Below are 26,590 nucleotides of genomic sequence, written 5' to 3' on the forward strand. Positions count from 1 at the left end.
TTCTAGTAGACTTTCTACATTCCAGGACCACCCTGTTGGTGATTCATTCTTGCCATTTAGTGTGAAGAATTTGACAGCTCTCCTTCGAATGCATTGCAGATTTAATAATATCAAGATTTGGACAATAGAATGCCTGCTATAGAGCATTATTTTGGTATATGTATGGAGTGTGTGTGTGTGTGTGTGTGCGTGTGAAAGAGAACATGCACACTGTACAGGGCAAAGTCTGTAATATCCTTTTATAAGATGAAACAAATAGTTTTTAACATATACTTAGAAAATGATTAATAGAACACACTGTCTTATATAATTGCAGATCCATATTTCACTTTCAAGATTAGACATGCTATTTCCTTTTGTCCTTTCAGCTATAGACAAAGGCTCTTTCAGGTAAGACAGTATTTTACCTTACAAGCACACAACGTCAAGCCAGAGTCATTGTTCTAAAGGATCTGAACCTTCTGCCACTTCAACAGCCCCTAAGTGCTGACTGTTAACTCGTTTTTCTTCTCATCTGAAGTTCTGTGGCAAGAAACAAATTCATAGAAGTGGAATTATCTGCGATGGTGGGCCATTGGACAGCTGACCTTGGAAAAATTAAAGCAAGTCAGTGGTGGTTGACACTACAATCTGATCTGTGCCAGAGTTGTGATTAGGAACATGGGCATTAGTCTGTTTATAATTTATAATTTTCAGATATAGAAATTTTTTAAAAGATTATTTTTAGATATTATTTTTTTATATTTTTGAGATGCTTGGTCTCAGTGCTTTTGAGAATGATTTTAAATTTCTAATTTTAAGCAATCCAAGAAGTGTGTGTGTGTGTGTGTGTAATACATATCATTATTCCAAGAAAGCTTATACTGGAGGAGGTATATAATTATTTCAACATTTCCTTATGCTTGGTTTTTGAATGCCTGTTGTACTTTTTTTAAGGCAGTGCATTTACATTTTGATGTTGTTATTCGTATGAAAGAAAGTGAATTTACACTTCCTAACCCTTTGCCTCTTCTGCTTCTTGCTTTTGCCTAAACTCCCATTGACCATATTCTCCAATCTCCCTACTTCCACATTGTATAAATATACTAATCACCTCCTTCTTTCAGTCTCTATGCATTTATTTTTGCTCCACTTATGATATAAATGCCACAGTCTTCTATCTCCAATTGACTTTATGTTTTTGTTATTTGAACTATTAGTGTGTAGTCTACCATACTGGAACACATAAATGAACCTATGAATTTAGGCAAACAGCAAGTCAATTAAATCACATATCCATCTAGTTTGTTTATTATTTCTACTTAATTGATGGGTTGGTTGATAATTTGGCCATATATCTTGTATTGTTTTCTGCATATTTGTGTTTGGTGGTTCACTCATTCAGCCATTCAGCCTGTCCACACTATTTATCAATAACCCAAAGCTAAGTGTGACATGGGTTTGCTATTTTTTTTTTTTAAAGATTTATTTATTTATTTAATATCCCCCCCTCCCCTGGTTGTCTGTTCTTGGTGTCTGTTTACTGCGTCTTGTTTCTTTGTCCGCTTCCGTTGTTGTCAGCGGCACGGGAAGTGTGGGCGGCGCCATTCCTGGGCAGGCTGCACTTTCTTTCACGCTGGGCGGCTTTCCTCACGGGCGCACTCCTTGCGCATGGGGCTTCCCTACGCGGGGGACACCCCTGCATGGCAGGGCACTCCTTGCGCGCATCAGCACTGCGCATGGCCAGCTCCACACGGGTCAAGGAGGCCCGGGGTTTGAACCGCGGACCTCCCATATGGTAGATGGACGCCCTAACCACTGGGCCAAAGTCCGTTTCCGGGTTTGCTATTAAGAACATAAACTTGAATGACATATTGGTTTCTCTTAGATCTGCTAAGTTCCAAAATGATTTTGTCATTATGTATTTTTATAGATTTATGACAGAAAAAAGAAACTAGGTCTGGTTAATGTATTGCTTTATCATTTTCTACCTATAGCATTTTTGCATCAGTTTTATGAGATTCCTAATTAGACTATTAAAAGGATTTTAATAACATAATTTAGAATACAGAAAATCATTCCAATTGTGTTAAAAACATATTTGAAAAGTTTATCTAGGTTTCTACTAAGACGTGAATCAAACTCAAACTCTGTAGTCATCCAATAAATATTTTGGTGAATTTTTTTTTCTCCAGCAAGTCAAAGAATGGTAAGAGTTTTGTAAAATAGAGCCCAATTTCTTACTGAGTTAGGGGAAGAGGTTTCAAGGTAGTTGTAGAGATGAGGCATACAAATGGAGAAAGATTCAGAAGAAATCATGTCTTTGAAATCTTGGGCTAGTAATCTAATCTCCTAATGTCTCACATACTCACCTATAAAATGCAGATGATAGTTTTACCTCACTGAGATGTCATGAGGATTAAATGAGATAACATGTAAAAACACTTATTTCATCTGAGTCAAAATTGATGAATAATTCTACCTCTTTTACTAGATAAGGAGGAATACCACTCTCCTGTGTTATACTCTTAATAAGCTTGATAGTGAATGCAGTCTCTATCATAAGCAGGTACCAAATATGTGTTTAATAAATGCATGAACATTCCTAAATGATGTAGTACATCTTGCTTTTGTAATTAAGAAAAATGAAATGTAAATAAACTTGGAGCATCCAGGGAAAGATTTGTGGTAGAGTTTAGACTTAAGTGTGGCTTTGAAGGAAATGTGTTACTTAGATAGAAAAGAGGAACAAGAAGGGAATTTCATGAGGAGGGGTTACTAATCAAGGATACAGAAATGAAAAAGGAATTGGAGCACAGAGCATTCTATGTCATAACTTAATCCATGTCCAACCGAATATTTATTTATAATGTAAAAAGTTTTAAGATTAGCCCTCATTTAAAAATCATACTTATTAGAAATCTAATGTTTCTCATATAAATTTCCTTTTAATTCTTTGTAAAAATCTATCAAGGTGTTTAGGAATGCTTATTTGAGAAATATAAAAACTCATATAGAAAGATCATATTTTTCTCTGTCATAATACGATAGACTTCATGTATACCATGGGTTTCAAAATATTTTTGTTACATTATCTCATGAAAGAAAAGAAAGATCAGTTGATAAAAAATTGAGAACTATGACCTAGTCCTGGTTCTGCTATTAAGTTGATTAAACGTGAGTAAGTCTCTTAAGTTTTCTGGGCATCTATTTACTCCATTATAAAGTGGAGGAGTCTGACCAGATAATATATCAGGTTTTTCTTGTAGCAAATATTTTACATTTAAACATTACTCCTAATGTAACCCTTGGTGATAGGCAAGACAGATACCTTCTCCTATTTTTGAAAACAAGATACTTGAGGTTTAGAGAGGATGTGACATAATGAGGGAATGTTGGAGCCAGGCCTAGTACACTAGAGCTTTACTGTTATAAAGGTTTTCTCATGAGATATGTGGGTAGTGTTGGTCAGATCAAAGGGGGAGGATTTGCATACCTAAATATAATTAGACTAATATGCTAAGATATTCCTCTAAATATCCTCTAACTATGTTGATATTTGCATCTTCAATGTCATCAATATCTTTCAACAAAATAATTGAAAAAGCTTTATGTTTACTCAAATGATTTGTTTTCTTCCAGTGAATAAGAGGTGATCATATATGGAGAGATCATATTAACGCAATGATAAATAAGGCAATATGATGAGGCAATGAGAGCTAAAGGTGAAAATTTACCCTTGGTTCCTGAAGCAGTGTTATTTTCTTTTACCCCACCAAACAAAATGAGAGTACAAAATGCATCCAGGACTGATGGCATTTTCTTTTTCCCAGTATAGATAAATTTAATACCTCTGAAGGAAGTCAGAGAGAGAGCTTGATTTTTATTTCTCTTCCCTGAGGTCTGTTATTTTGATCCTGTCATTAAGTGAAAAAAATTTTTTTTCTATTTATAACTGTCTAGCTTTTCACAATTCCTTTCATATAAGTAAGTACTGCACATTTTGTGAGCCTTATGAGAACAGAGATTTTGGGCTGTTTTGTTCACTTATGCATTCCCAGTGCTTGAAAGGTGTAAGGGCTCCATAAACTTTTTATTTGTTAAACATATACATGAAAAAACTGTGGTCTCCAAATTGGTTTTTATTAAAAAAAAAAAAAAAGAGGAAATGACATGTCTTTTATAACCTAGGAATGCTGCATAAATGTTTTGGATTATAAGTAACTTAAAGCTCAAGGACATCTCCCCCCCCACCCCCCATTTTTACTGAGAGATGTTTTCCTCCCTAAAAGATGGATGAACAGTATTTGAGGCTTTGACTTTTTCTTGTCTCACATATAAGTTGGAAAACTAAATATTTAAAAATAAAAAAGAAACAGCCTTTACTTTAGGTAACTATAATGTTGTTCCCCAGAAAGTTTGTTTCTCTTCTTTCTTCACTATTTATATTCCTTTCTCACTGTTATATTGTTTGCAGTTAAGGCAAATATAGAAATTAAATTTTTTTCTATTTTTTCCAACTTTTCACTTTTACTGATTATTATTTTTTCCCTTTTCTCTTGCCCCATTCCCGCTTGTGCTTCTGTTTTTCTGATTGTGTCCTTTCCCAAGGTTCATTGTAGGCTTCATACAATCAAAATGCATTTGAAGTGAATGATGAAAAATATAACTAAGGGGTCAGTGAGGGTCAGGTACCTGGGGACCTGAACCCAGGTCACCATCTTTACACTACAGTCTGTGTTTCTAGATTCACACAGGTGAAATGTTGACCTAGAAGTACAATGTATGGAACAAACTACTACAGCTTTAAGCTGTGGAGGTTTATCAAAAAAGAGCAGAAACAAAGGCAAGCAGATGGCTGAAGATGAAGGTCACATCAGATTGAGAAGTTTGTCAAAATGTGATGACATAGGTAATCTGTAAACTGTTATTGCGCCTAGCTGGAGGTGCTGAAAAACATTTTGAAATTACAAAAAACACTGGAGTTGCTAGCACAGAGGCAGGAATGATAGCCTGGAGTGGTTCTGGTCTATGGATGAATGCCAGATGTGGAGAGCGACATATCTGGAATTAATGATATTAAACATGCTTTTCTTTTATGCTCAATAATAACTCTATTATGATTGATACAAACCGCAGACACTTTATCTAGTACAAATGGAATCGTCTGTCATTGACTATATTAAATCATCAATTTCTGCATGATGAGGATCGTTTAGGGTAACTAATCATCTGTCTCGTTCTGAAGTCTTTAAGGCTGATCAGATAACGTTTTGAATACCGCCTGAGCAACCGTGACAATCTAACCCTTCCATGTAAGGATTGAGAGGGGCCCATTATGCCGTCAAAGCCTGTGGAAATATCACAGCTCTTTCTCTACATAATACCCTGCTGTAAATAAATCACTCTCCACCGCAAACTTTATTGATCACAAGCACTTCCATGCTTGTGTCTAGTGAAGTCTCTACAGAATAAAATGCTGCTTTATATTTTGTCTTGTCAAAATATTAAACGGCTCTGTCAACCAGAGTCAGGCTAGCAGTGATGGTGTAATTCTGTTGTAGCCCTTCTCATTCCCTCCTTCTATCTCAGCTGCCAACCTTACAAAGGATTTTTTTTTAATAAACTTTCCAATTATAGTCTCATAAGATTATGAAGCCCTAAGATAAAGTGTCCTAATTTAGAGTGGTGGAGACTGAACTACTCAGAAAGCAACTGTTAGATAAAACAGCATTTCTCAAAAGGAAAAAGATAACCCAGCTTATTTATATACACAACTTTAATGGGCAATGGGAATTAGGCTTAAAAAAAAAACTCCTTTATTTTGCTTTGCAAAATGGAGGGAGAGGTAGTATCTAAATTAATTTTGACTGAGGTGTTCATTATTCATACTTATAAAATTGTGTTACAATCTAAACGAGCTTAGAAGGGGAAGACATGAGTTAAAACTGAAGCCCACCATTAATATAACACATGTTTTTCAAATGGCACTTTAGGTTTTCTGACCACAAAGTGGTATCAAATACTGTAATATATTTGGTGCAACACCCAGAAACAACAAGCAGGTTAAAAGTGTAATTTACTGCCTGCTAACGCTGAATTTCCTGGGCAGCATATGGTTTTAATGCAATCTAAAAGTGGCTTCATCTTTTGTCCTTTTTAAAGGGATAGAGTTTTGCTTTCAATAGGGCAAAGAAAGAGACTGAAATCACTTAGAGAAGAGTGTAAGATTTAGTGTACTGGGGCCATTAGTGCTGCTTGCAGGACATTGGGTTTGATCTTTATTCCCTTTTGGAAGATCATTAACTACTTTGGACATTTAGCAAATAACCTCTTTCAAGGCTTGGAAGAGTTTATGCACCACCATAATAGAGCATTTTGCTCCTGTCTTGCCTGTTTCTAATCCAGATATTTATTTAAGCTTCTGTTTGGTCATTTTTGAAAAAAAGTTAAGCTGTAAGATGAATTGATAAATCCAGACAGTGAATTTATTTTGGGGTATAAAAATTGGATGCTACAAAAACTGAGTCTAGCCATAGGCTCTGTGTAATTCTCTGATCCTAACTAGAAGAGACTCTAGTGAAGAAAGAAGGACAAATTTTAGTTTAGGGACAAGGTTAAACCCACTGGTGTATTTCAAAGAAGCAAGTAAACAGCTTTTTTTAAAAATGGTAATAAATTAGAACCATCAACCACCTTACTTAATACAAGTTCTAATTCATCTCCATAGTCCCCTATAATGGGCAGTAAACTTCAAAGATAAGTGGTATCAATTTGCAGCAGTTCTTCTTTTTAAAACAATGGGGATGTCATTAAATCCAACTGAATTGTATAGTCTCCTTCAAAGCAACGATAGCCCTGTATGTTCTTGTGAGTAAACTTAAATGTGCAAATGTACTACGGGATAGTATTTTGCTTAAAGTTGGAGCTATTTTCTCCTTATTTGGGAAATATTTACTAGACCTTTAAAAATACTGAATATTGCCCCACCATACTAGAAACTGTCACTGACCTTGAGAGATTCAGGTTTATTGAGGAAGATACAAACAACAGCAGCGCTGTATGAGAAATACTATGTCATGTATAGCTATAGTATTAGCCATGATTTCGTATTTAACTGTAACATGTAGGCTAGTTATTTTTCAAATCGCAGTTATCTGTAGTATATGCCTGTTAATTTTTTCATGCAAATTTTGTTTTTTAAAAGTTACCCATTTTTTTACTAGAGAAATTTTAGATTTACAGAAGAATCAAGCAGAAAAGAAAGAGTTTATGTGTACCCCCCAGCACACATATAATTTGCCCTATTATTAAGACTCTTCATTAGTGTGGACCTCTGTCACAATTCATGAAGCAATATTATTATAATTATATGATTAATTATAGTGAATAGTTAATATTAGGGTTCATTGTTTGTGTTAAACAGTTCTGTGTTGTTGTTTTTTAAAATTTATTCCAGTGAATAAAATTTCTCCTTTTAACCACATTCAAATATGTAATTCAGTTGTGTTATTTACATTTACCATGTGTGCTAGCGTCATCACCATCCATTTCCAAACCTTTTCCATCACCCCTGACAGAAACTCTGTACCAATTAAGCATTAAGTCCCCATTGCCTACCTTCACACTGGTCCCTGGGAACCTATTCTAGTTTCTCACTCTATGAGATAGCTTATACTAATTATAACATATCATAAATATTTGTCCTTTAACTCTGGATTATTTCACACAACATGATGACTTCAAGGTAAATCCATATTTTTAATGTATATGTATTTCATTACTTTTTATGACTGCATAATAATTCGTTATATGTATATACCACATTTTATTTATCCTTTCATCTGTTAATGGACACTTTGGTTGCTTCCATCTTTGGGTAATTGTGAATAACACTGTTATGAACATCATTATGCAAATATCTGTTTGTCCCTGCTTTCAGTTCTTTGGTTATATACGTAGAAGTGGGTTAGCCAGGTCATATGGTTATTCTTTACTTACTTTCCTGAGGAACTGTCAAACAGTTTTCCACAGAGGCTGCACGGCTTTACATTCCTACCATCAATGTATGAGTAGTCTTATTTCTCCATGTCCTCTGTAACACTTGTATTTTCAAAAAAAATAATAGCCATTTTAATGGGTATGAAATGGTTTTGATTTGCCTTTCTCTAGTGGGTGATGACATTGAGAGTTCTTTCATGTGCTCTTTGGCCATCTGTGTATCTTTTGGGAGAAATGTCTATCTAAGAATTTTCCTACTATTTTATTGGGTTGTTTGTCCTTTTTTGTGAAATTGTAGGATTTCTATCTATATTTGGATTTTAAACCCTTTTTGAATATGTGGTATTCAAATATTTTGTCCAATTCTGTAGGTTGTCTACTTACTTTCATTAAGAAGTCCTTTGATACATGAAAATTTTTAATTTTGATGGTCTCATTTATCTGGTTTTTTTAATTTTCCTTTTTTTATTGTGCTTTTGGTGTAAAGTGTAAGGAAACTATTGCCTAACACAAGGTGCTGAAGATGCTTCCCTATGTCTTCAATTAATGCAAGGAGTTTTAGTTCTAGTCCTTATATTATTAAGGTCTTTGAACGATTCTGAGTTAATTATTGTATATGGTGTGAGATAGGGTCCACCTTTATTCTTTTGAATATGGATTTCCAGTTTCCCAGAAACATTTGTTAAAGAATTTTTTCTTCCCCATTGAATAACTTGACACTCTTGTCAAAAATCAGATGGCCATAGATGTGATGGTTTGTATCTGTGCTCTTAATTCAATTCTATTTGTCTATATGTCTCTCCTGGGGCTAATACCATTCTGTTTAGATTTATGTAGCTTGGTAATAAGTTTTTAAATTGAGAAGTGTGACTCTTTCAACTTAATTCTTCTTTTTCAAGATGGTTTTGGATATTCAAAACTCCTTGCTCTTCCACATAAATCTAATGATTGTCTTTTCCATTTCTGCAAAGAAGGATGTAGGAATTTTGATTGGGATTGTATTGAATCTGCAAATTGCTATGGGTCGAATTGTCATCTTAACAATATTTAGTCTTTCAGTCCATGGATACTAAGTGTTCTTACATTTATTCAGGTTTTCTTTGATATCCATAGCAATGTTTTATAGTTTTCTGTTTATAGTCCCTTACATCCTTGGTTAAATTTATTCCCAGGTATTTGATTCTTTTCCTTTCAATTGAAAATGGAATTTTTTTCTTGTTTTCATCTTCTGATTGATCATTACTAGTATATAGAAACACACTGATTATTAGGTATTGGTTTTGTATCCAATCACTTTGTTGAATTCATTTATAGAAGCTTCACTGTGCATTTTTCAGGATTTTCTGATGATGGCATCTGCAAATAGGGAAAGGTTTACTTATTTCTTTCCAATGTGGATGCCTTTCATTTATTTTTATTGCCTAATTCTCTGGCTAGAACTTCTAGCACAATGTTGAGTAATAGTGGTGGCACTGGGTATCTTTGTCTTTTTCCTGATATTAAAGGGAAAGATTTCGGTTTTTCACCATTGAATATGATTTTAATGGTGGGATTTTCATATATGCCCTTTATCATTCTGAGGAAATTTCCCTCTATTTTTGGTTTAATAATTGTTTTTTATCAAGAATAACTGCTGGATTTTGTCATAAGCCTTTTTTTTTTCTTTTTGCATCAAATGAAATTGTGTCTTTTTTCCACTTCATTCTATTAATGTTAAGTATTACATAAATTGATTTTCCTATGTTTAACCACCCTTACATACCTGGGATAAATCTTACATGATCATGCTGTATAACTCTTTTTGTGCTGTTGGGTTTGTTTACTAGTATGTTGTTGAGGATTTTTGTATTGACATTAATAAGGGATATTGGTCTGTATATTTTTTCTTATGGTATATTTATCTGACTTTGGTATTAGAATGATGTTGGGCTCAGAGAATGAGTCATTAAGTGTTCCCTGGCCAGGATTATTGTTAATTCTTTTTGCAATGTTTGGCAAAAATTCACTAGTAAAGTCATCTTCTCCTGGCTTTTAAGTACTAACTCAATATCTGTTATTGAGCTTTTGAGATATTGTATTTTTTCCTGATTCATGGTAGTCAGTTTGTGTGTTTCTAGGAATTTGTGCATTTTATCTAGATTGTCTAATTCATTGGCATACAATTATTCATGTGAATCCTCCTATAATGTTTTAATTTCTGTGGGGTTGGTAGTAATGTCCCCCATTTCATTCCCTTTTTTCAAAAAAACTTTATTTTAAAGAATATTTAGATTACAGAAAACTTACATAAAAAATATAGAGGAATCCCATATACTCTATCCACTCTACTTCTCACATTTACTCTATTAATAACATCTTACATTAGAGTGGCCCACTTGTTACGATTAATGAACAAATATTGAAGCACTACTATTAACCATGGTCTATAGTTTACATTATGATTTACACTTTGCACTATGCAATTTTATAGGTTTTGACAAAATGAATAATGGTGTGTATCTGTCATTGCTGTATCATGCCAAACAATTTCAGTGGCCTAAAAATGCCCTATATTCCGCCTATTCTTTGTTCCCTCTCCTTTCAGAACCTCTGGTAACCACTATTTTTATATCACTGTTACATGTTCTCCTGTTATTACTATAGACAATAATAATAAGCCTACTTTGGTCCATGGTTGCATTCCCTGCTTATATTTTTTCATTCCACAATCTTGAATATTTTGGGATGGTGATGCCACTTTGCTTCAGATTGAGAGGTTTCTTAGATCTTATGGGGCAAATGGAAGGAAATTTTTGCTTGCAGTTGTGGATAATCCTCACTTTTGGGGATGAGCATTGTTCATCTACAAGTTGTCCTGGCTGAGTCTGATAAACTGGACAATAGGCATTGCCAAGACTGATAAGATTCAGGGCTCAGTTGGCATATGAACAGACCAAAGACTTAAGTCTCTGGGACATATATTTAATGGGTATAGTGCTGATTATAGATTCAAATAAAAGAGGTAGAAGAATCATGTGTAGGGAAATTATAAATAGGTCTAAATCTGTTATATTGAGGAAACAGGTTATCATATATTTCAAGCTAAGGCCCACAGATGGGGTGCTGATTTTGTGGGGTTGTGTGTGTTGCCTATAGTGTCTGGATATCTCTAGAGTCCTCAGGAGTACTCCAGTTTGAAACTTTGTTTACCGTGGCAGTAGTGAGATCTGACAGATCTGGAATGATCGCCCAACTCACTTTGAAATCTTTTGGCTCTTAAAACTCTTTTGTATTTAATGTTTCCCCTTTTTGGTCAAGGTCTTTTTCCAAATGCATTGCCAGTCATTGCTTGGTAACAATCCCTCAGTGCCAGGGAGGCTTATCCCAGGAGTCATGTCCCATGTAGGGAAGTAAGTTAGTGTGTTTATTTGCTGAGTTTGGGCTTAGAGAGAGGCCACATTTGAGTAACAAAGGAGCTTTTCAGGAGGTAACTCTTAGGCAGTAAATATTATTAAGCTAATCTTCAATTTTATAAGAATAAGGTTCATAAGTACAAGCTTTAATATTGAGGACTTAGTGTATTGGTCTGTTTTCTTTTATTAGGCACTCAGAATCCTCCCTGCTTGAGACACTGTTTACTGTGACAGTCAGTGAGATTCTCCTAAAATATGCATAAGAATAACCTCTGGAATGAACTGACTCACTTTGAAATCTCTTAGCCATAAAATCTCATTTCTATTTAATATCACCCCCTTTTGGTCAAAGTCTTTTTCCAAATGCATTACTGGTTGGCACTTGTTAATAATCCCTTGGTGTCAGGGAGGCTAATCTATGGAAGTCAGGTCCCATGCTGGGGAGAAGGTATTGAGTTTCTATTCTGAGTTTGGCTTAGAGAAAGCCCACATTAGAACAACAAGGAGGCTTTCAGAAAGTAACTCTTAGGCAATATATCATACTAGGTGAAGTTTAAACTTCATAAGAACAATTTTCGTAAGTACAAGTATCAATATCAAGAGCCTGGCATATTGGTCTGTCCTCCTTTGCTAGTTGCTGCCCAGGTACTCTAGAGATTCTTTCCATTCTATAGAGTATGTAGCAGGACTCCCCAGCATGAGAATTTAATATTTTGTTGGTTATTGTGTGGGTCTTCACCCACTGAGATAACACCCTAGTACCACATGAACACATGCATATTCCAAAGATGCATGCCCTAGGTGCACCCTTCCCCACACATCCTCCTACTGATGACACCCTGCACCAGTGACCCTCCTTACCTTAGTTGCCAAAAGAACATACCCCCAATTGTATTCTTAATCACAGACTTCCACCTCTCATGAGTTCACCTATTCCTTCCTCCAGCCCTGCCCCTAGCTCTATGGATAGCCAAAAACACACCCCCCCAACCCTGCTCACATTCACACTCCAGCATCATTGACTCCATTTACATTGCTTCACAACCATTACCCATCCACTGCAAAACCTCCCACACCCACCTTATCATAGATTCTGCCCAGATTGAGTGTTCCTACTCCTTCACATCTTCTCCAAGACTTGTAATTTTCTGTTTTTCTTTTTAAATTGCAGTCAGTCTACTAGTGTAAGGTGATATCTCATTGTAGTTTTGATTTGCATTTCCATAATAGCTAGTGATATTGAGCATCTATTCATGTGCTTTTAGCCATTTATATTCCCTCTTTGGAAATGTGTTTATTCAAATATCTTGCCCATTTTTAATGTTTTCTTTTTCTTCTTATTTTTGAGATGTGAGATTTTTTTGTATATACATAATACTAAGTCCTTATCATATAGACTATTCTCAAATATTTTCTCCTATTGAGTAGGCTACCTTTTCAATTTCTTGATAAACATTTTTGAATAAAAAAGTTTAAAATTTTGAGATCCCATTTACCTATTTTTTCTTTTGTTGCTCATGCTTTGGGTGTAAACTTTATGGAAAAACTTCTTTCTATCAGATCTCATAGATGCTTCCCTACATTATCTTCTAGTAGCTTTATTATCTTGGTTCTTATATTTAGGCCCTTGATCCATCTTGAGTTAATTTTTGTATAGGGTGTGAAGTGGTGATCATCTTTCATTCTTTTGGATATGGATATCTAGTTCTCCAAGCACGATTTGCTGAAGAGATTATTCTTTCCCAGTTGAGTTGGCTTGGTAGCCTTGTCAAATATCAGTTGGTTGAGTATGCTGGGTCTATAGTTGAACTCTCAGTTCATTTTCATTGGTCATTATGTCTATTCTTGTGTCAATACCATGCAGTTTTGACCACTTATATCTTTGTAGTATGCTTTAAAGTCAGGTAGTATGATTCCCCCAATTTCATTTTTCCTTTACAAGATGTTTTGGTTATTCGGGGCCCCCTGCCCTTCCAAATAAATTTGATAACTGGCTTTTCCAGTTCAGTAAAACTGCTGTTGGAACTTTTATTGGGATTGCATTGAATCTGTGAATCAATTTGGGTAGGATAGACATTTTAATGATATCTAGTCTTCTAATCCATGAATATGGAATATTCTTCCATTTATTTAGGTCTCTTTTATTTCCTTCAGCAATTTTGTGTAGTTTTCTGTGTACAAGTCCTTTACATCCTTTCTTAAGTGTATTCCCAGATATTTGATTATTTTCATTGCTATTATAAATGGAATTTTTTCTTGATTTCCTTCTCAGATTGCCCATTATCACTGTACAGAAATTCCACTTATTTTTGTGTGTTCATCTTATATTCTGCCACTTTACTGAACTTGTTTATTAGCCCAAGAAGCTTTGTTGTAGATATTTTGGCACTTTATTCATATAGGTTCATGCCATCATCAAATAGTGAAAGTTTTACCTCTTTCTTTGCAATTTGAATGCGTTTTATCTACTTTTCTTGCCAAAGTGCTTGAGCAAGTACTTCTAAGGCACTTTTAATAAGAGTTGTGACAGTGGACATCCTTGTCTTGTTCCAGATCTTAGAGGGAAAGCCTTTAGCCTTTCACATTTGAATATGATGTTATATGTGGGTTTTTCATATATGCCCTTTATCTTATTAAAGAAGTCCTTCAATCCTGTATTTTGAAGTGTGTTTATAAAAAAAGAATACTGTAATTTGTCAGATGCCTTTTCTATGTTGATAGAGATGATTGTATGGTTTTCCCCCTTCAATCTGTTAATATGGTGTATTGCATTAATTAATTTTCTTCTGTTGAATCATCTTTGCATACCTGGGATAAAACCATTTAATCATGGTGTATAATTTGACTCATGAGTTGTTGTATATAATTAGCAAGTATTTTCTTGAGAATTTTTGGATCTAAGTTCACTTGAGAGATTGGTCTGTAATTTTCTTTTCTTTTAGTGTCTTTATGTGGCTTTATTATTAGCATGATGTGACAAAGAATGAGTTAGGTGATGTTTCTTCCTGTTCAGTTTTTTGAAAGAGTTTGAGCAGGCTTGGTTTTTTCTGGAATGATTGGTTAAATTCACCTGTTAAGCCAACTGGTCCTGTGCTTTTCTTGTTCAGTCTCACTATTTGTGATTGGTCTATTGATATCTTCTCTTTCTTTTTTTGTCAATGAAGGTTGCTCAGGTGTTTCTAGAAATTCACCCATTTCATCTAAATTGCCCATCTTGTTGGCATATAAATTTTCAAAGTAATCACTTATGATTCTCTTTATTTCTGTGGCATCAGTGGTGATATCCCTCTCTCATTTCTGATTTTATTTATCTGCATCTTCTCTCTTTTTTTTTTCTTTTTTAGTCTAGCCAAGAGTTTGTTAATTTTATTAATCTTCTCAAAGAACCAGCTTTTGGTCTTATTAATTATCTTGTTTTTTTAATTCTCAATTTCATTTAATTCTGCTCTAATCTTTGTTATTTCCTACTTTCTGCTTGCTTTGCAATTAAAGTTTGTTGTTTTTCTAGTTCCTTCATGTGTCAATTAGGTCTTTGATTTTAGTTCTTCCTTCTTTTTTAATGTAGGCATTTAGGCCTATAACTTTCACTCATAACACTGATTTAGCTGCAGCTCATAAATTTTGATATGCTGTGTTCTTGTTTTTATTTGTTTTGAGGTAGTTACCAATTTCTCTGTCAATTTACTCCTTAACGCACCAATTGTTTAAGAGTGTGCTCTTTAAGTTCCATATATTTGTGCCTATTCCATTTCTCTGTCCTTTATTGATTCCATTGTGATCAGAGAAAGTGCTTTGTGTAATTTCAATCTTTCTAAATTCATTGAGATTTCTTCTGTGACATCATGTGATCTTCAGGAGAATGATCCATGAGCACTTGAGAAGAATGTATTCCCTCCTGTGTTTGAGTGTGTATAAATTCTGCATAAGTCTCTTAGGTCTAGTTCCTTTAACATATTTTTCAAGTCTCTGTTTCTTTATTGAACCTCTGTTGAAATGTTTGTCTAATGGTGATAATGGTGTATTCAAGTCCCCCACTATAATTGTATAGGCATCTATTTCTTCCCTTAGTTTTGCCAGTATTTGACTCAAGTATTTTGGGACTCCTTTATTAGGTACATAAATATTTATGATTGTTATTTCTTCTTGGTTGAGTACCTCTTTCATTAATATATGGTGTCCTCCTTTGTCTCTTACAACACTTTTGCATTTAAAGTCTACTTTATCCAATATTAGTATAGGTACTCCTGCCCTTTTTTGGTTAGTTTGTGTATAAAATCATTTTCTAAGTTTTCATTTGCAACCTGTTTGTGTCTCTGGGTCTAGGGTGGGTTTCTTGTAGACATCATATACATAGTTCATATTTCCTTATCCAGTCTGCCAATCTGTGTTTTTTTTTAAAAGATGTATTATTTATTTATTTACTTCTCCCCACACCCTTGTTATTTGCACTTGCTGTGGTCTGTTTGTCTTCTTTGTTTCTTTAGGAGGCACCGGGAACTGACTCTGGGACCTCTGATATAGGAGCGAGGCACCTAATTGCTTGAGCCACCTCTGTTCCCTACAACAGCCTATGCCTGCAAGGGTTCAGGCTTCCTCTTCCTCTTAAGGCTTCATGGTCCCAACTTCTTCCAGAATCACCTGTAGGCTGGGGCAAGTCTTTTCTTTCTCCTGGGGCTCATTTCTTCATGGGCTCAGCTGCTCTGGTCTCTCTACAAGGCCAGCTGTAAACTCTCAGGTAAATGGCTCGTCTCTCCTCCCAGAGCTTCTGCCCTGTCTAATGGAGCCTTCTCTCTTTCCTCACGTATCTGCTTCTGTGTGCTACTTCCCAGGCTCCAGGATCAAAACTCCAACTAATTCTGATGCCATGTAGTTTTCTCTATAAGTCCCTGCCCACCAAGGGGGTGGGGACTCAATGTCCTACTGACATGGCTCAATCAAAGCCATAATCATTACTAAATCAAGTAAAAGTGAAACCTCCAATAGATCAGTTTACAAACATAATCCAATATTATTTTTGGAATTTGTTAACAATATCAAACAATATCTGATAGAATTTATTGTGCTTGGAATATGCTACTCTTCCTGAACATGTATATCCATGTCCCTCATAAGAGCTGGGAGATTTGCAGCCATTATTTCCTCAAACACTTCTACTGTCCCCTGTCATTTATCTCTGTTTTTAGCATTTCATTTTTCTTCACTCATATTTTTGCTATTTCCTTCCTTAACCTTGCTTTGGGTTTAGTCTGTTTTTCTTTTTCTAGGTTTTCCAGTTGTGAAACTAAGTATCTGATTTTATATCTTTTCCTTTTTTTAATGTAAGCATTTAGGATTATAAATCTTTCTCTCAGTACTACCTTTGCTCTATCCCAAATATTTTGATATGTTGTATTTTTCTCTAATTTGGATCAATTTCCCTTGTGATAACTTCACTGGTTAAGTGTGCTTTGTTTAATTTCCACATATTTGTGAATTTTCCCTTCTTCCCTCTGTTATTTATTTCTAGTTTCATTCCATTGTGGTTGGTAAAGAAACATTGCAAGATTTCAATATTATAAAATTTATTGTGAATTGTCTGAACATATGGTCAATCTATGCGCACTAGAGAAGAAAGTGTATTCTGGTGCTGTTGGTAAAGTGTTCCATATATGTTTGTTTAATCAAGTTGGTTCACAGTATTTTTCAAGTCTTCTATTTTGTTATTGATCTTCTGCCTGGATGTTCTCCTCATTATTTTTGTTGTTGTAATCTTTTTTTTTTCTTTTTTAGAGAAATGGTATATACAGAACAATCATGATAAAATACAGGATTCCCAAGTACTACTCTGTTATTAAAACCTTGCATTGATGTACAACAATTGTTACAATTGATGAAAGTACATTTTTACATTTTTATGATTGTAGTATCACCTATAATCATAGTTTAACTTAGGGCTCACTCTTTGTGTAGTGTAGTTCCATAGATTAAAAAAAAATATTCTCTTATTGAAACTAGTATAGTGAATCTCCTACTCTTAATATAGAACCATCTATTTCTCCTTCAAAGCTGTCAATACTTGCTTCATATATTTGGAGGCACTGCTGTTAGGTGCATACATATTTATAATTTTTATGTCTTCTTATTGAATTGACCTCTTTTTAGTACATGATGACATACTTTGTCCCTCATAACAGTTTACCTAAAGTCTATTTTATCTGATATTAGTGTAGCTACTTCAGCTCTCTTTTGTTACTATTTGCATGATATATTTGTGTCCATCCATTCAGTTTCAAACAACTTGTGTCCTTAAATTTAAGGTCTCTTTTAAACAGCATATAATCAGGTCATGCCTTTTTATCCATTCTGCCTATCTCTGACTTTTGACTGGAGAGTTTAATCCATTTACATTTAAAGTAACTACAGATATTGCTGGAGTTTCTTCTGCCATTTTGCTATTTGCTCTTTATAAAGCTTAGGTTCTTTTTGCCCCTTAATTCTCCTGTTAATGCCTACTTTCATATTTATTTGATTTTTCATATCATATCTTTTGATTCCTTTTGATTTCCTTCAGTACATGTTTTTTATATACATTTTCTTTGTGGTTACCATGGTGCTTAAATTTAATATACTAAATCTATAATAATCATATTGATACCAACTTAACTTCATTGATTAGATACCAACTTAACTTCAATATCATACATATACAAATATAAACTGTTCCTATACCCTCTGTACCTCTACCTTGTTCTTCATGTTACAAATTTTATCTTTATACATTATGCATTCAAAACCAAACAATTTTCATTATTTTTCATTCATTTGTATATTAGAACCAGTCAGAAGTAAAAAGTGGAGTTACATACCAAAAATTACAATACCGTAGTTCTGGCTTTATAATTACCCACATGGTTACCTTAACAGAGGACTTTATTTCTTCATGCCATTTTGATCCATTGCTTAGTGTCCTTTCCTTTTGGTTTGAAGAACTCCATTTAGCATTGCTTCTAAGACAGGTCTAGTGGTGACAAACTCACTCAGCTTTTGTTTATCTTAAATTTTGTTAATTTAAGATAAACAAAATTTTGTTAATCTTGCCTTATTTTTGAAAGACGTTCTCTCTAGATATAAAATTCCTGCTTGGCAGTTGTTTTCTTTCAGCACTTAAAATATTTGGTCCCACTCCTTTCTTGCCTCTGGTTTCTGATGAGAAATCAACACTTAATCTTACTGGGATTCCCTTTTACATAACAAAGATAACAAAGTGCTTTTCTCTTGCAGCTGTAAGAACTCTTTTGCTCTTTACAATCAACAGTTTGACTACTCTGTGTCTGGGCATGGCTCTCTTCTAGTTATTTTGTCTGAGATGCCTTGGAGTTCTTGAACATGCATATTCTGCCATTATATTTTTAAATGTCCCTTCTGCCCCTTTCTCTCTTTCTTCTCCTTCTGGGACTCCAATAATGCATATATTTGTACACTTGATGGTATTCCAAACATCTCTTATGCTCTCTGATCTTTTTTTCATTATTTTCTCTTTTTGCTCCTTAGTCTTGTCTTTGAGTTCACTGATTCTTCTGCAACCTCCCATGTGCTGTTGAAATTCTCTAAAGACTTTTGCATTTCAGTTATTGTGATCTTCAACTTTGGTATTTAAGTTTGGTTCCTTTTTAACATTTCTATCCCTTTGTCAAGGTTCCTTCATTTTTTTCCTGGTATACTTTAATTCTTTCTTTTAATTTTCCTTTATGTCCTAGATTATATTGAAGGTTTTTATTGTTATTGTTGTTGTTGTTTGTTTTTTAAGTCTCTTTTTGGTTATCCCAAATGCCAGTCTTCTTTGTTCATTGTTTCTGGATTATTATTTCTTCCTTTGGATAGACTATCATTTCCTTTTGTTGTCTTGTGATCTTTTGTGGTACTATACATTTTAATATTTTGAAGTGTTAATTCTGGGGATATACTACTGAGCTGTCTTGTTACTTGACTTTTTTATCCAGCTAAGTGATATAATAGAAATTTCATTGAGTGCAAGAATCCAACAAAAACAGACAAACCAATAAAAAACAATTTTCAAAATCTTTGCCAGTTGGTTCATTATTGGCTGGTGCTCTTGTTCAGGGTTTAACTCTCATATCAAAAGATCAGTCTGAGGGAAGCAGATGTGGCTCAAGTATTTGAGTACCTGCCCACCACATGGGAGGTCCCAGGTTTGGTTCCCAGTGCTTCCTAGAGAAGACAAGCAATACAAAAAGCTGGCCCAATGGGCTGGCATGGCAAGTTGATGGAACAAGATGACACAACAAGGAGACACAAAGAGGAAACACAATAAGAGGCACAACAAAGCAGGGAGAGCATTGAGTGCCTCTCTGCCACATAGGAGGTCCCAGGTTCAGGTCCCAGTGCCTCCTAAAAACAAAAGAAAACATAGCTAGCAAAATTAATGAAAAAAAAAACAAACAAAACAACAACTCAAAAGAGCCAATGTGGTTCAGTGCTTGAGTGCCAACTTCCCACATACAAGGTCCTAGGTTCAATCTCTGACCCCCAATACCTGAAAAAAAGATCAACTCTCCATTCTCTAACCCCAATCAATCTCCTGATAACTTATATTCTGGATTCTAAATCCTTAGGTTTACATATTATAATTTGTTCATGGCAATGAGATCGTACAACACTTATCCTTTTGTGTCTGGCTTATTTCACTCAATAAATGTCCTCAAGGTTCATCAGTGTTGTTGCATCCATCAGGGAAGCATTCTTTACATGGCTGAATATTATTCCTTTGTATGTATATTCCACATTTTCTTAATCCATTAATTAGAGGATGGACCTCTCATTTGCTTCCATCTTTTAGCAATTGTGAATAATGGCAGTAAGAACATTGGTGGGCAAATATTGGTCTGAGTCCCTGGATAAGTAGTGAGATTGCCAGATTATTATGATAATTCTATATTTAGCTTCCTGAGGAAATGCTAAATGTCTTCCACAGCAGCTGCACTAATTTATTTATTTGTTTGTTTGTTTGTTTATTTATTTAAATATTTATTTATTTATTTCTCTCCCCTTCCCCCCCACCCTGGTTGTCTGTTCTCTGTGTCTATTTGCTGCATCTTTTTTGTCCGCTTCTGTTGTTGTCAGCTGCATGGGAATCTGTGTTTCTTTTTGTTGCATCATCTTGTTGTGTCAGCTCTCTGTGTGTGCAATGCCATTCCTGGTCAGGCTGCACTTTCTTTTGCACTGGGCGGCTCTCCTTACAGGGCTCCTTGCATGTGGGGCTCCCCTACATGGGGGATACCCCTGCGTGGCACGATACTCCTTGCGTGCATCAGCACTGCACATGGGCCAGCTCCACAAGGGTCAAGGAGGCCCAGGGTTTGAACTGCGGACCTCCCATGTGGTAGACAGACGCCCTAACCACTGGCCAAGTCCACCGCCCTTACATTCCTACTATAAATGAGTAAGTATTCCTATTTCTCCACATCCTGTCCAACACTTATCTTTTTCTTTTTCTCTTTTTTTTAATAATGGACATTCTACTAGGTATGAAATAATATCTCATGATTTTGATTTGCATTTCACTTATAGCTAATGATATTGATCATCTTTTCATAGGCTTTTGCCATTTGTTTCTCCTATTTGGAAAAATGTCTATTAATGTCTTTTGCCCCTTTTTAAATTGGGTTGTTTGTCTTTTTATTGGTGGATTGTAGGATTTCTTAATATATATTCTGGGTATTAAGCCCTTATTGGATATATACTTTCCAAGTATTTTCTCTCATTGAATAGGTTGTTTTTTGATGCACAAAATTTTTAAATTTTGATGAGGTCCTATTTATATATATTTTTTCTTTCATTGCTTGTGCTTTTGGTGTAATGTCTAAAAACAATTGCCTCTCTCAAGATCTTGAAGATTCTTCCCTACATATTCTTCTAGGAGTTTCATTGTCCTGTTTCTTATATTTAGGTCTTTGATCCATTTTAAGTGAATTTTTGTATATGGTGTGAGTTAGGGATCCTCTTTCTTTTGCATATGGATATGCAGGTTTTCTAGCACCATTTTTTCCTCTATTTTTAAAAATGTTACATTAAAATATATATATATATATATATATATATATATAAGAGGTCACCATATAACTCCCACTCCCCTCTTCACACTCTCCCCACATCGACAACCTCTTTCATCATTGTTGCACATTCATTGCATTTGGTGGATACATTTTGGAACACTGCTGTACCACATGGATAATGGTTTACATTGTAGCTTACACTCTCCCCCAGTCTACCCAGTGGACCATGGCAGGACATAAAATGTCCAGCATCTGTCCCTGACGTACCACCCAGGACAACACCAAGTCATGAAAATGCCCCCATGTTATATCTCTTCTTTCCTCTTTCTCTACATCATTGCTACAGTTTCTTCCATTACTAATCATAATAGTTCCATAGTAGAGTATCTAGCACCATTTTTTGAAGAGACTATTCTTTTCTTGTTGAGTGGACTTGGCAGCCTTGTCAAAAATCAATTGACCATACATTAGAGGCTCTAACTTGGAATTCTCAATTTGATTCTATTGGTGGATATATCTATCCGTATGCCAGTACCATGCTGTTCTAACCACTGTGGCTTTGTTGTATGCTTTAAAGTCAGGAAGTGTGAGTCTTCCAAACTTGTTCCTCTTTCTCAAGATATTTTTGATGATCTGGGGCCCCTTACTATTCCGAATAAGTATGTTAATTGCCTTCTCTGTTTCTGCCAAGTAGGTTATTGGGATGTTGATTGTAATTGCATTGAGGAAGTTTTTTTCTATTTCTGGTTTTCTAAGTGTTTTTATCAAGAAGGGCTGCCAGATTTTGCCATATACTTTTTCTGTGTCAATTGAATGATCATGTGGTTTTTTTCCTTCATTCTATCAATGTTATTACATTCTTTCATTTCCTTATGTTGAACCACCCTTGCATACCTTGGAAAAAAACAAATTGGTCATGGTGTATAATTCTTTTAATGTGCTGTTTGAGTCCATGTAAAATTATTTTTGAGGATTTTTGCATATATATTCATAAGAGAAATTGGTCTGTAATTTTGTTTTCTTGTAGTATTTTTATTTGATTTTGGTAATGTACTCATAAATTGTTAAGCAGTGTTTCTTCCTCTTCAGTTTTTTTGGAAGAATTTGAGCAGGATTGGTATTCATTCTTCTCGAAATCTTTCATAGAATTCACCTGTGATGCCATCTGGCCCTGGGCTTTTCTTTGTTGTGAGGAGTTTGATGACTGATTCAATCTCTTATAATCAGTCTATTTACATCTTCTGTTTTTTCTACAGTCAGTGTAGGATATTTGTGTGTTTCTATGAATTTGACCACTTTATATTAGGTTGTCTAATTTGTTGGTATACAGTTGTTCATAATATTCTCTTATCCTTTTTATTTATGTGAGTTCAGTTGTAATGTCCACTCTCACATTTCTGATTTTATAATTGACATCTTCTCTCTTTTTTTCTTTGTCAGGCTAGCTAAGGTTTTGTCAGTTTTATTGTTCTTCTCAGAGAACCAACATTTCATTTTGATAATTCTATTGTTTTCCCCTCAATTTCTTTATTTCTATCCAAATTGTTATGTTTTCCCCTCTACTTGCTTTGATATCAGTTTCTTGTTCTTATTCTAGTTGCTCCATGTGCAGGAAGGTCTTTGATCTTAGCTCTTTCTTCTTTTTTTTAGGACTATAAAATTCCCTCTCAGCATTGCCTTCACTGCATCCCATAAGTTTTGATATGTTGTGTTCTTTTTATTCTTCTCAAAATATTTCCTGATTTCCCTTGCAGTTTCTTTTTTCACTCACTGATTATTCGAGTGTTTTGTTCAATTTCCATATATTTGTGCATTTTCCAGTTCTTCATCTGTTATTGCTTTCCAGGTTCATTCCACTATGGTCAGAGAAAAAGTTTGTATAATTAAATAGTTTAAAATTTTTTGAAACTTGTTTTATGACCCAACATGTGATCTATCTTGGAGATTATCCATGGACATGTGGGAAGAATGTATATACTGCTTTTTTTTGGGTGTAATAATCTCTGTATGTCTGTTAGGTCTTGTTCATTCATCATATTATTCACATTCTTCATTTCCTTACTGATCTTTTGTTTTATCTATTGATTAGAATGGTGTACTGAAATCTCCAACTATTGTTGTAGAAGTGTCTCTTTCTTCCTTCAGTTTTCCCAGTGTATTTTAGGCCACCTTGGTTAGGTGCATAAATATTTATGATTGTGATATCTTCTTGGCATATTACCCTATCTCTGAATACATAGTCTTATTTTTTGTGTCTTATAACAGTTTTTCATTTGAAGTCAATTTTTTTCCAATATTAGTATAGCTACCCATGTCTTTTTTATTTACTGTTTGCATGGAATATCTTTTTCCAACCTTCACTTTCAGTCTGTTTGTATCTTTGGTTCTTAGATGAGTCTATCCATTTTGCCAATTATTGTCTTTTGATTGGGGAGTTTAATCCATTAACAGTCAATGTCATTACTGTAAAGGCAGTACTTACTTCAGCCATTTTATCCTTTGGTTTTTAATGTATCATATCTTATTTTCATTTCTCCTTTTATCCTTTTAGTTACCCTTACTAATAATGTTCATTTCTTCATACTACTCCAAGACACTCTCTCCTGTCTTTTCCTTTCAGCCTACAGAACTCCCTTTAGTATTTCTCATGGGTTTTGTCTCTTATTGAGGAACTCTCTGTTTCTATTTATCTGTGAATATTTTAAACTCTCCCTCATTTTTGGAGGATGGTTTTGCCAGATAAAGAATTCTTGAGTGGCATTTTTTTTCTCTTTCAGTTATTTAAGTATATCATACTTCTGCCTTCTTGCCTCTATGGTTTCTGATGAAAAATTTGCACACAGTGTTGTTGTGGACCTCTTGTATGTGTTTAATCATTTTTCTGTTGCTACTTTCAGAATTCTCTCTTTTTCTTTGGAATTTGACATTCTGATTAGTATGTGTCTCAGAACAGGTCAGTTAGGATTTATTTTGCTTGGAATATGTTGCTTTTCTTGGACATATTTTTCATAAGAGTTGGAAAACTTTTGGCCATTATTTTCTCAGATATTCTTTCTGGCCCCTTTCCCTTCTTTTTCCCTTTTGGGACACCTATGATGCATATGGTTGTGAACTTTGTATTGTCATTCATCTCTCTTAGACATTGATCAATTGCTCGAGTTTCTCCATTCTTTTCTCTTTTTGTTCTTCTGTCTGTAATATTTCAACTGTTCTGTCTTATGGTTTGCTGATTCTTTCTTCTAGCAGTTCAAATTTGCTGTTGTACACCTGTAATTTATTTTTCTCTTCTGTTGAGCCTTTCATCCCCATAATTTCTGTCATGTTTCTTTTTATTCTTTTTAATTATATTTATGCTCACAAATTGTCTTCTTAATAAACTTGATCTCTTTGGCCATATTTTCCTTCTTCTCCTTGAATTGATTTAGTAGGTTTCTTGAATTTCTCTGAGTAATTGTTACTAATTCTGCTTCTCCTGTGATGTTTTAATTTGTTTCCTTGACTGGGTCATATCTTCCTGTTTCTTAGTATGGTTTATAATTATTTGCTTTGATTATCTCCATGGGTTTACTCTGATGGTCAGTTTCTCTCTCTTGCTTATGGTTTTGTTGTTCATTGAATTTGTAATATGACTCTTTTTTATGCTTAGGTCACCTTCTTTTACACCTTTAGAGTAGCCTGTGTTTAAGTAATCAGATTTTTTTCCACCTCTTCTTCTTCTGATTTTTGCCCTTGATATGCAGCACAATTTTTTAAAGTTGTACTTTTTGTGCAATTGTTTCACCTTTAGGAGAAAGCTTCCTTTTCTCTCTTCCTCCTCTGAGAATCTTGATCTGTTCTATTTAATTTTTGTTGTTGTTGTTGTTTTTACCTTTATAGGCTTTTTATGCTCCTTTCATTTTCTCTACCTCCTTTTGAATGGTGGGCAGATTCTGGGAAGCAGATTACTCTGGAGAGGACTTTCTCAAGTCACTATTTCACAGGCTCACAGAGCCTGGATCCCATGAAGTGGGTGCAGACTGGCTCCAAAGTGCCTTGGGGAGGGGATCATGGTGAGGGCGAAAAATCTTCTTTGAGTGCCTCCCAATGATGGGCTCTTCTGCCCTGCCCAGAAAATGCAGCCCTTTAGTTAACTATCTCCTGCATCTCTGAAAAAACTGTGTCTTTAAATTTTCACCACCTCCACCCTTTCCCACCTAGTGGTTGAAACAATGGCTGCCACCATCTTTGTCTGGGGTGGGTTGAAAAAATATCTTAGTTGGGACCCAATGACCCAAATTCACTAATGAAACGCAATAATCATTGATCAGTCATGCCCAGCCCTGTTCATTGGGAAGAGGATTTTTATGTCTCTCTCTTTCACCAACAAGGTAGCCAGGGATTGGACTTCAAGGTGGCCTGCCATGAGACTGGGGGATGGGTGTTGGTAGTTGTACTACCATGCAGAGAATGGAACTCACTCTTCTTTACCATAGTTTATCAGCCTTTTCCTCCTGCTCTTCCCTTGTTACTGTACAGTGTTCTTTCTGCCTTCAGAGACCCAGAACAGTTGTTTCAGACAGCTCCTGCCTGTTTAAGGACTGTGTTGGTGGAAGGACTGGTCCTGTAACTCCCTACTGTGTCATCTTCCCCGGAAGTCCTCCTCTACAGTTTTTAAATCTGCATTTTCTTGATTTGGCATTCATCCAATTGCTACAATTCTTTAACTTTTTCTGGTTTTCTGAAGATATTTTTGCTAGTTTTTGCTGGTTTTTCAAGGATTCTGTGGGGAAATGGCACCCTGGAGCATTTTGCACCATCACCTTGGTCAACCAGAAACTCATAATAGCTTCTTTCTTGATGGTTTTTCTTCACTGAGCTCAAACCTGGTGGACGACATATTTTTCTCTACTGCTTCTTCCTAACCAAGAATGGGTGCCATTGTAGGTGTGGTCAATATGAGCATTCAGACATTCTGGCTCAATTATTTGTTCACTTACAAATAGTGAACAATCAGGAAGGGGAACAGACAGGTGTTTATCTGGGCATGATGGCTAACAAGTACATGCTTCTTACCATTGTGCTTTACTATCTCGTAAGCTATTTATTGAAGAGCGATACACTTAATGCATGAACTATTGAAGGTATTAAGTCCAAGCCAGTCCAATGAGATTCATTGCAGAGACTTTT

Source organism: Dasypus novemcinctus, chromosome 7, assembly GCF_030445035.2.
Source record: "Dasypus novemcinctus isolate mDasNov1 chromosome 7, mDasNov1.1.hap2, whole genome shotgun sequence".
NCBI classification, from domain to species: domain Eukaryota; kingdom Metazoa; phylum Chordata; class Mammalia; order Cingulata; family Dasypodidae; genus Dasypus; species Dasypus novemcinctus.